We start from the raw sequence: 12,071 nt of genomic DNA on the forward strand, positions 1-12,071 counted from the left end.
ATGATTCATCAGAACCTATTTTAAAATAATCATGGCAAGGCATGAGGTGACATACAACTTCCATCCCTCCAAACTAGAGTTAGTAATTTTGGCCACTGAGACACTAACATGGGGGAAAAGTTTGAACATCCATCTTTAACTGACATGAAGCAAACCCACAAACCATGCACGTGTACAACAACTTTCTAAGGAGGCATCAGGGCAAAGCACAGGCTGGCTGTTCCCTAGAGGATGGGGAGCCCAGGGGGATAACAGGGCTGGCAGTGGCTCCACCAGCACCCACCACACAGTACCCAAGAGGGGGTGACCCAGAGACAGTGGGCAGGTTCAACCAGGAGTCCAGATCATTAGAGAAGCCCATGGTGTTCAGGCAGGTCGGAGGTCATGATACAAAGTCAAACTGGAGGTCAGGATCAGGTCCACTGGTGACGAAGCAGGACCATAGCAGCAACGAAGGCCTAAAATCAAGTTGGGAAGTCAGCATGAAGGGAGAGGTAAGGCACAGCTGTAGCTGTACCAGAGAGTGGCCTTCAGCCCGCAGGGCTCAGGCTGGGCCTGAGGGCCTGAGCTTGCACAGGGCTCCTGGGACATGGGCAGGGCCATGACAGGGAGGCCACAGGTGGGGCTGGGCAGGGCCGTTAGGCCCGTTCGTCCCCGCATGGCGATGACAGCCCTGGGGCTGGAACCTGCCTAAATCTGGATTTAAGGAACAAATCTGCACTTTCCCCCTGATCTTTTCATTGCCTACAAAAGCGTTAAACCTTTCACGTTTCTTGGCTTCGTGGTTATTCATCACTTTATGTCCTATAAAATGTGCAGATTGAAGTTGCCTGCAGTAGTTTCCTGGGTAGCTAAACCTACAAACCACACATCTGTATACCCTCACACTGTTCATGACAAAACGTAGTCCCATTCTTAATAAGACATAGTAAATTCTGAATCCTTTTCCATGTCTTTATTTCCTAATAGCAAGCCCACACCTCTTCAATGAAAGCAGGTGACACCCACACTTCCTGGCTTCGGTCAGTGGCTGTTCTCTCATACTAGGCCCTAAGCAGGATTCCACAGTAAAAAAAACAGGGCAGGACAACTGGAGAAGACTTTTTATTAAGACAGTTTATTTAAAAATGTGAGACTCTTAACTGGCTATATACTACTACTAAAACATCTAGAATACCCTGTCTTGGAGCCCAAGGCCACCACACTCAGCCCCACTATTTGGAGAGCAGGTGCAAGCAGGGCAGGGGCAGCGTGTTGGGGTGGGCCATGAGGTGACCTTGGCACAGCAACAGTGGCTGCTGCCAGCACAGGCCCTGCAAACAAGGGGTTCCACAAGGCAGGCAGGAAACCTTCCAGGTTTTGGTCTGTGGCTGTTCTCTTGTACTAGGCCCCAAGCAGGATTCCACTGTAAAAACAGCACTAGACAATTGGAAAAGTCTTTTTATTATGACTGTTTATTTGAACATTTTTGATACTCTTGTCTGGCTATATTCTAGGTGAAATACATTTGTTTGCTGTTTCCCAGCTCCAGCTTAACAGGCTGTTGTCCGCTTTATCTGGGATAATGATGTTTAACTTAGGAGGTGGAACCACATTCTCATCTTTCTACTCTTAGGATGTAATTTAGGAAATCTTTTGGTGATAAGTCTATGCTGTGTAGCACTTCATATGCAGTGTGAAGTTAGGGACTGATAATCTGAAGAATTTCTTGTGATTGTGAACATAAACCATGCCATGTGTTTTATGGAGGTGACAAGTGGATGGACCATCCTCCACAGCATGTGTTACAAGCCTACTATCACCAAGAAATGGAGGGCCATTGAAGTCTTTAAGTGCCCTCAGGGCCATGAAAGAGATTTGCTATCTACTTCAGCAGTGCTGTACTGAATTGTCTTAGGGCCTGGAGCACTCCAGCAGGCTCTGCTGCCTGACCCTGGTATGGGCTGGGCTCCTTGTGCACAGCATTCTTTTACACATGAGCCATGCTGTAGCAATGATTCTGTATGCTCAGGTACCTTGCTGCTCCTGACCTTGCCCAAGTGACAAGCCCAAGGCCTTCCTGGCCTGGCTGCTGTTTCTGTGGTCACTACAGACTTGTCTGGTGGTCAGAGGGCTGTGGCTCACCCTGGTCACTGTCACTAGGGCTTCTCTACACTTGTCTGGGGGCTGTGGGATGCTGCCCTGCCTGCCTGGCTGCCATTTCCACCTTGTCTTCCCTGCAGAGCAGATGCTCCTACTGCTTTCCAGCCAGACCCACCAAGCTCTGTGACCATCAAGGCAGGTCATGGCTGAGGAAAACCTGTTCATTTATTTGTACTGCTGAATATTCCAAACTGTGCTTCAACTGTTGAGACAAGTGATGAAATCAAGTGTGGGAAGGGAGTAAATATTCAGATGAATTTATCTAAATCCATTGAGACAGAAAGTTAGATAACTGTGCTCTCTCTCTATCTTTATTTGAACAAAGTGAGCGGTTAGAAGGGGAATCAAAGAGCCCAGACAGACACTTGACAGAATCTTCTTTAAAGCTTTGTGCATTTGGTAATTTTGGAGCTGAAAGCTGAGTGGAAAAGCATCTAAAGTAGCAAGTTGCAAATAGAAGGCAGCCAAGTGAATGTGGCCATGGAGAGAGATCTAACAGTATCAAAGAACATTCAGTAGAAGATACTTTGAGAGTGGATGCAGCAAAGAGGAGTAATGTAGCATATAGAGAGACATCTACCAAAAATAATTGCAAGAGAACATGTATATTTGTACATATAGGGTGTACTCCAGGAATGCCAACACCTATTAAAACCCAGATCCTGATGCCATCTGAAATAATTTCAAGATTCTGACCACCTGTACTGATCTACAATAACCGTGGCCAATGCCCAGGGACCTTTAGCTTTACTGAAGGTGGGAAGGTTTTCAAGCTTGTTAGGTCAGATCAAAAACTGAATGTGCATAGACAGTTTTCATATGCAAGGATCTGGGGCTCAGGCTTTCAAGATGAACAGGCAAAGGTACAAATGGTTGCTGAATATGTGACATTTTATGCCAATTTAGAATATAATTTTGTATTGTTTTTGTGTTGTACTTTTTTGCATTATGTCAACTTTAGTAACTAGAGTGGGATACAAGGAAGTCCAAGGAGACAGCATCCTTAGCATTCTTTAGTGCGCAGTTTAGAGCCATGGAAGTGACAACTCAGACATACCCCTAGCAATGAAGTAGAATATAGGAAAAGAAGCGTCTGTAAATGCATCTTACTCAGCTTTTCTGTAGTTCTCAGGTTGCTTCACAAGTACTATTTAATTAAGCCTTCCAGCACGTCAGTGAGGTGCTTATAAGAACTCTATGAATAATTCATTTTGGTTTGGTGACTTAACTGAAAAAGTAGAAGTAATTTTCAGAACAATGTGACCCAAAAGGAAAGTATGCAGTTTTTCTAATCAGAATACATTTTTTTTTTGATCCTCAAGAACAAAATCTAGGTATTCCGTACATCTAATAAAAGAGAACAGAGAGACAGAGGTTTTAAACAGGAGGACAAGATAAAGGTTCAGCTTTTCTAACCAGACATGGTGATTAGAGCACTCTAACTAGGCATGGACATGTTAGTGTTTAACATGGTAGTTTGTAACCCACAATGAGAGAGTTCACCCGCGTGTCCCAAACCAGAAAGCATCCCCTGCTCTCTAGTGATTTTGGCACTGCAACAAAGAATGGGTGAGAAGACACATTACAGGCATCTGTAGTTTCACTAAAAGCCTACCTTTTATGAGCCTTTTAAATGAAACTAGCAATGGAAGTTTCACTAATTCCCTTTTTATGGTGGTTCCAGCAGCAATACTATTTAATTCACACAGGAAGCCTTGTGCAGCTGGATTCCTAGTAGTGGTAGATTCATACAGGCAGAGAAGGAAGAGGATGGCAAACTCCTGTCTCTTGGAAATGCAAGGGCCAGCCAATGCAAGACTGCTCAGCAGGATGAAGCCAGCTGGGAGCTGATGCCACTCAGGGCCTTCCCAATCCAAGCAGCATATCCAAGTCTCCTCCTATCTGGGACTGAATCCTTTCTCCTGTGCAGCTGCCCCTGACATGCAGAAAAATGCAAATTGTATCATGCAGCACTCCCACTGGTAGATCTAGTCCAGAACACAAAGTTTGAAAAACACTTTTATATTCCTTCAGTACTAGCATTAAAGAGCTTATTAAAGGTTAAAGTCTAAGGATGTGCGAGAAAGTTGCAACAGAACACAATACATTGGTAGCCAAACTTCTCAACATTAACATAAAATGTTCCGACACAACAATTAGACCAACTCAGCTCTTGCAGGATAGGTTGGCAAAACTGACTCATCTCAGACAGTGTGAGTGCTGTTTGTTGAAAGAACTATTTACTGAAGAGATGACATGGGATATTAAGTTCAGCTTCATCTTTGTCACCCTGTGTTAAAATTATTAAGGTACCAACTAGAAGTAATGTTTATAAAAAGCATTATAATGTTCCAGCTTAGTAATTCACAGTGACTCCATTAAATTTACAAAGGTGCTTTAACAACATCAAGGAATCATTCCTAAAATACGATAGATTAAGAACTGCACATTAAAAAGTCACTGTTATGAGATCATGGGAAATGATTTGGGTCCAAAGTTTCTTTTAGTTATGTTTTAATATCTTCAGCCCTGTTAAAACCATAGGAAAACTTGCTTGAAAATATCACATTGTTAAGCACAGGGTGAAAGAGGTGGTTGGGAATTAGAAAAACAGAAACATTTAGTTGATACTCGTCTAAATATCCCATATATAAAGCTTTGTGACTTTTGATAGCTGCTTTAGTAATAAGAAACTTTTGTTATTGGTTGAAATATTCTGTGTTTGGTTTTATGTATATGCACAGTCATAAATTCCCCACGTATGATGTAGAATTTCTTCATCTGCAAGCTCTAAAGCAAAATTTTTCAGTGGATATGCAAGAGCTCCATTCGAAACCAGAAGACAAGATTTTAAATTGTCACTTTATCCTTGTAATTTAGCTTCAAGTTTGAAATCAACCTTGAGATTCCTCGCACAGAGCTTTGCTCACATTGTTCACCTCAGTCAAGAAATGAATCTAAAACAGACTGTGGAAGACAGAATGTTAGTTCACTAACATATAAATAGGTATCCCGTCTAAGGGACACAACAAGAGGCTGAAAAGGGAAAGAGCAGTGTAACACAGATTGTTAGCATTTTCTTTTGTAAGACCCATGTCCTCACATTCCAATTAAGCAGAGAAGGAGCTTACTGGTCTAAGTTTTTCCTCTCAAGAGATATTTTTTGCACAGTTGAACTGTTGCACAGGGTGTTTGCTATGCATGCTAAGTCTGTCCTGATGAGCCCTGCAGACGTGCTCATGGCAAAGGTGCTGAGGGTCAGGAGTGAGATGTGCTGCCAGAGCTGCATTCAGAACTCTCCATATTCAGGGCACGTACTCTCGTTATGCCTCCCTCCTACCAGGGCACTTTGGTTTTCTTAAGTAAAGCAGCACATTCAGCTATCAAAGGGAAAGGGTGAAGGCAAAGAAAAGGCCAGGAAGTTCCGATATTTAATGAACCTTTCATTCAGTGTATACAGCTTCTCACGTAAACTGAGTGTGTGGAGAAATCCCATGGAATTCAGACAAGTGCGTGGTCTAAATGGCTGAGTAAGAGAGTAAGCAAAAAGTGTGGAAAAAGCTTATTCGGTCATTGAATGCAGTTCCTTGTAATAGTGGGCAATCCTGTCATACAATTCAATTCATAAACTGATGTATGATCCCTTACTTTTTTTTTCACTGAAAAAAACAAAGAGGATGAGGGGAGGATTAGCCTGTTCTAATTTTCTATGTGACCTTAGGGTTTAGCATGAAGGACACAAGAGACGATGATGACAACTGCTATTCCTTTCTCCACAAAAAGAAGGCATGAAGGAGGAGGCTGTTGCCCATCAGTGTAGACTCCAAGCACCTAAAGGGAAAAGATAGGTCACTATGAAATAAGACCCCCCCCCCCAAAAAAAAAAATAGTTACCCTGGCTTTCTGTATTGTGTAGAAGAATACAAAAGGTATTTCTTATGGATCAAAAGTTAATTCACAGGGCTTTGAGCTCTTTAAAGATCCTCAATTTCATGAGGCCAAAATGCCAGCAATCTGAATTTCTCCTTTTATCAAGCTAAAGAAGCAGGGTTGTTGGCCCTCTGCAGTATAAGAGCCAGTGGGAACTCAGAGTGACTATATTATTTGTATCCTCTTTGCAGTTTCTGAGAATACAACTGCAAGATGGTATAAAAATAGTTTAATACTATACTGACAGTTTTGGACCATGTGAGAGAAGATCCTCTATGAGTTATTCAAGAGTCAGGATGATATGGACCAGTGCCTCAGTTCTTGTTGTCTAGTCATGGCACTGAAAATGAGCTGGTTCCCACCCCTGTGGCTGGGTAGAGCCAGAGATTATCCTGTGTGCAGGACAAAAGCATACAAGTCACAAAAAGTTGTACCACAACCAAAGAGGTGATTACAGCTCCTGTGTATGTGCCAATCTCACTGGCCTGGGTAGAACCAAGCAGCCAAGAGCCAGCAGCACAACCTTCATTGTGTGACAGCAGCTACCATAGGTAGCCAGTGCCCCTCTGCCTCATCTCGCTAGCACTGAAGCCACCGTCTCCATGACCCCACTGCAATGGGCAACCTTTGAGGGAGGTGAGAAGGTGCTGGGGTATGCCTGCACATGCTGCTACGAACGCTGTGTTGCACAGAACCGCCTGCAGCGACATTCACCCTTTGCAGAGGCTCGGTATACCACCCACTCCTCCTAACTCTTAGCTCCTTAAACCAGGTTTCATATGGGATTTAAGTAGCCCACACAAAGTCTTGTTAGTCCTCTTCGGAGACCATTTAGCTTATAGTAAATACGCTTAGGAAAGTTATTGACCCCGTTATTACTTCAGAATGCCAGGCCAGTGTCTGTAAATATCCAGCAAGAGACCTGCCTGTGTTTGATAGCTTTACATATTTTTTCTACATAAAATATGTAGGTGTTTTCACTTTATATTTTATAACACTATAATGAGTACTGCATGTACTGCATGTTCTGTATTAGTATGTAACTAGTACAGCAACCTCTGTGCAAGAGCCAAATGCCATCCAGAGACGAGACTTGACATACATTTGTCAAAACCAAGAAAGCGAAAGCAAGTTTCAGCATGTCAGACAACCTGCATCTAAAATGTGAGGTTTTCTATACCATGCTGTCATACCTCCTGAATAACCCACAGTAAAAAATGCTAATGATGAGCCACATTAAAATTACATTAATTCAGCTGAACAAATGAAAATGTGGAATTGTTATGAATTCCAAAGAGCAAATCCAGGTGTATGTACTAATAGTTGACTTCCCATTCGCTAAAGTGTGAATTGGCACTTGATCTTCAGACCCAGAAATCACTTTGGCTTGTGCCGCTCCTTAGGACTGCAATGGCTGGACATGAGTGTGGTTTAAACAAGCCTATCACTGAACAAGAGAAAATGAGTTTGACAGGCTCTTTGAGAGGACATCTGTTTCATCTCATAGCCTGAAGGCTTGGTTTAAAAACCTTTGTCGAAGTGACAAACTTTGGATCTTGGAGGCTGTGGAGTGCAGCTCATAGGAGGCTCCAGAGCTCCACTATTTTTATCAGTTTGAGAAAATCACCTTGCTCAGACTGTGGGTTAGATTGAACTTTTATCCAGAAATGTGATGATTCAATCTGTAGCGTTTGAAATGAACAATGAAACTATCTTCTTGGTTAGAAAGAAAAGCAATAGATTTTGTTTCTCGTGAATGCATACTGTGCTGATTGTTAGCTTCATTATTCTCTGAAGTGTGTCAGATTTGTGGTGAGAATGCCTAATAACTGGTAGAAGATTTGGGACTACTGCTACAGGTATATGTCAGTGAAATACAAGATCTGTTTTGCAATACTGAGACATTAATCCCACTTGCTTTATTAATTAAATGGAATTACACAAATGATAAAGTAAGCAAGATTTGGCTGTTGCAGGGAAGTTAGTCTTGTCCCCTACATGAGAACTCCCTAGGAGAGTCGTATTCTTCTTTCATTACACTTGTGGCATCGAACTGACTTCTGTTATAGAAGTGTTCCCATGGCTAGCGTACTTACCCATGCCTTGGACTTTGTATGTGAAGTAAAACCTAAGTTTTACACAAGGGCTTCTTCAAGGAGATTGTGTCAGTGCGTGCAGTCATCACACAGATCAATGATGGCTTTGTTATGGCCTGACTGGGAAGAGAACAGAGTCCAAGTCTTGACTGGAACCTTTGCAAAAATTAGATCCAGAAGAACCAGGTCCAAATTGGTGGGCAGTCCTCAGCTGTGATCAGATGTGGGGAGAATCACACACGCTCAAAGGGAAACAAAGGCTTCCTTTCTCAGTATCTGACTTGCCAAATTAAATAACCAGTTAAACACCTGCCTCCCTTTGTTTATGCAGATTCTTGCATCCATGCCCACCACTACTCATCTGCACAGTCCACCTGAGGTGGGTGCCTTCAGGGCTACGATAAAGCTGGGAGCAGGTAACCATCACAAACAAGTGCAGCACAAGCACTTGTGGTGCCCAGTTGTTCCTTCCCTAGGCTCAAGCATCAGGGGCTGGCTAAGCTATCCACAAGTTATAATAAGATTTCTCAGTGTTAGATTTGGCAGGTTTCACTGTTTACTTCTCTCTTATATTCATTTGTAGCATTTAAACTAAGCGGTGTTTTCAGGTAATTGAGGCACTTGGGAAAACCGGTATTAACAAAATCTATTTTTCCGTATAAAGTATTTGGCAGAAAATGACAGGCTTTCAAGTGGTTTTTTTTTTTTTTTTTTGTAATGGTTTTGGCTGTTATTAGTGAGGGTTAAAAAATCTCTAGTGTAAACAGTTGGTCGTTCACCTAGCATAAAATGACACTGTGGCTGTATTAGCTCTTGCCCTTAGGGAGCACTGTAAAGTCTTGGTAACAATATCACAACCCTTCTGGCAAGTACAAATAGAAAGAAGGCAAAAATTATAAAGAAGGCTTCTGTCCAAGGATGAGCTTGAAACTATTATAACTGCTACAACAGGAGCTATGCTTCAGTGCATCCCCAGACTGCTGACAGGAAGGATATCACATCACTGGGGACTTTATGCTCTTTCTCTGCCATGAGTCTGGGGGCATTCCAGAAAAGTTTCACTTCCAGCTTCTTTTTTTTTCTAGCAAAATGCAGTCTGTCAATTTCTGTCCTATTTAGGAAGTATTTCTGATTGGGTAAAAAACAGAAAACCCAAATGATAAATGTGTATGAACTAAACACATCCTTGAAGTAAGGCAAGGATGGTTGCCTGGAGGAAATAAAAGGACCTGCAAGGAAATCTAGTAGGACAGTCCAGTCTGTCTTCCGCCACAATTTAGTAAGGGGCATTTGGTATTTCCTCATGTACTGGATCCCCAAACTTTGGCAATTGTACCTTTTAGCATTGCCCTTCCCATATGAATTGTCCTGTTCTACCAGTGAAACCAGTGATAATTTAGCTGAACAGAGATCTGGGGGTGGAGGTCATTCTCCACAGGGTTTCTTGACAGATGGAGTAGATCTCAGGCAAAAGAAATGTCAGAGAGATAGGTGTACAGAAAAAAATCTGTATTTAGCTTCCATGTCTATTTAGAGATACAGCAAGGCTCAATGGCTGAAATTTGTGTGTAGTGAATGAATTTGACCTCCTTTCATTTGAATATATGTGTTCATTCAGTAGGAGGCCTCTGCTTTGGGTTTTCCTCAGAGAAAGGGCATTTGCAGTGGCAGCTCCTACATCCAGGAGAGTGCCCTCATTGGAAGGTATTATTTTAATTGAAAGTCTCCATTCTTATTGAAATGAGACCAAGAAAGAAAGATTTACAGCTTAAAAAAAAAAAAAGACAGAGGGAAGCAGGTTTTCCCCCTGTTCAAGAAATGTCCCTGGGATTGCTTCTCAGTGGACATAACGTGCAGGTGTCTTTGTGATGAGGGAGCAAAGCCCAAATTTTCTGCTCAGGTTCATAAGACCATCACTCTTCACAGATCCATGACTCATTCCCTGAGTTGCCTCAAATTCTGCTATCCAGTCTGCAAGTACAAGCAGACTGCACAGAGCTGCTTTGAGACTTGCCAGCCAAATGCTCCACTTCCACTGCTTGAAGGGTCGAAGTCACGCCCAATGTCGACTTGCTAGAGGAAGGCTCATTAAAAAAATTGAAATTCAAAGGAGAACTCTTGTCCTCGGTTTTGTTTCATGTCTAGAATATTCAGTAGGATTTGGGAGCCCAGCATGGCATGAGCCCCTATTTGTATAAAGTGATTTTCATCCAGGCCATCTCTGATCTTTTTCATCAGAGCATACATATTGCTCTCTATCCTATACTGCATGTCTTCCCCTAATTAGCAATATTTTCTGTTGGGCAATCAAATGCAATCAGGGTAACCTTTTCAACCATCTGTCCCGAAGACATCTCTATGTGTATTTTATTAACTAGATCAATTTATTAATATTGTGTGGTACTTTCATTAGTATAAGCAAAATAGAAGCATCAGCCACCACTTTCTGAACCCTGTTTTGAGGCATAGTTTATGAATCTTCCATAGAGCTGACTTAACACGTAGCAGGAATTAGGTATAACAGTACAGCTTCTTACATGTACTACTTCATGGCACAACTTGATTACATATTTCATCTCTTTCATTTATTCGTTCAATAAAATCAAACAATTGTTTCTGAGAGCTGGAAAAACACAGTTGAGTCGATTCAGCAAGATGAAGGGACTAAAGGACTAACACACTGAAAGCAAGATAAGGAATTCATTCACCACGTCCCATTGGCAGGCAAATCTTGAGGTATTTTCAGAAAAGCAGGGCTTCATCACACGTAATAGTTACTTGGGGAGATAAGCACCTAACTGCAAACATCCTTCCCTTTATCCTTCTTTTCCCTGGCTTTTATTGTTGAGCACAATGTCATATGTTACGGGACATCCCTTTGGACATTTGGGGTCAACTGTCCTCGTAGTACCCCCTTTCAGCTTCATGTGCACCCCCAGGCTACTGCCTGGCTGGCAGTGTGAGAAACAGAGAAGGTCTTGATGCTGTTTTGTAATAACTAAAACATCAGTGTGTTTTCAACACTGTTTTAGTCATAAATCCAAAACATAGTACCATACAAGCTGCTATGAAGAAAATTAACTCCATCCCATCCAAACCTCCTACACTGTAGACTGCTGAGAAGTTTTTTGTTAGCATTTCATTGCTAGTTTAGAAAGATAAAATAATATATCAACCTGCAGAATTATTTCTGTGCATGGGTAATTTCTAATCTGTTGCTTATAGGATGTTTTAATAACTATATGACAGCTGTTCAAAGCCAATTTAAACAGAGGAGGGAAATAATTATGCATTACCTCAAGATTATTTTGTAGTTTAATATGTTCTGTAAATGGTGACAGGTGTAAATAGCTGCTGTATATGCTGCAGGAAGCAGTGACCCATGCAGGCTGGCATAGGCTGATGTTCCCTTTGTGCTATTTCCAGTTGGCAAATGGTTCCTGCTCTGCACTTCTTACTGTATTTACCCTTCATTTTTCTAGTCTATCTCTTTTTAAAAGCTACAGTGGAATTTCAAGGGGCACATGTTCTTAACATATTTCACAGACTACTTTCCTAATTGGGAAAGTGCTCTGTAACATTAACTCCACTTGTAAAATTTTAGAGGAATACATTATCATGCTTCAAGCTCATAGACCCATTCCCACAGTGAACTAGTTGGCATTAGCCTGGTATATCACCAGTTCTAAAACTTATTTTCAGATAGAAAAAAGACTTAAGCAATTGGACCATCTGTGTATCTGTCTGTGTTTCCTCTCCCTCCCAGTAATATTTTTAAACCATCAGCAAATTTCAGATGAATTTGGCAGAGGGATACGGGTCCCCAGAATTATTCATATTGCTACAGGTTTTTTGAAAGAAGAGGGCTGAATAGAGAAGATGGGTCGTGAAATTACCCAAACA

The 12,071-nt window shown here is 41.8% G+C and overlaps 1 protein-coding gene across 1 annotated transcript in view; it reads left to right on the plus strand.

Moving 5' to 3' along the window:
- Positions 1-329: 329 nt before the first annotated feature.
- The window catches only part of LOC106037701 (uncharacterized), a 479,206-nt gene continuing 467,464 nt past the window's right edge, over positions 330-12,071 (plus strand). The window contains exon 1 of the transcript XR_010834890.1: positions 330-494. The gene's annotated coding sequence lies outside the window, so the exon portion shown is untranslated. The remainder of the gene's footprint in view (positions 495-12,071) is intronic.

The sequence above is a fragment of the Anser cygnoides genome, chromosome 13 (assembly GCF_040182565.1).
Source record: "Anser cygnoides isolate HZ-2024a breed goose chromosome 13, Taihu_goose_T2T_genome, whole genome shotgun sequence".
In the NCBI taxonomy this organism is placed as follows: Eukaryota; Metazoa; Chordata; class Aves; order Anseriformes; family Anatidae; genus Anser; species Anser cygnoides.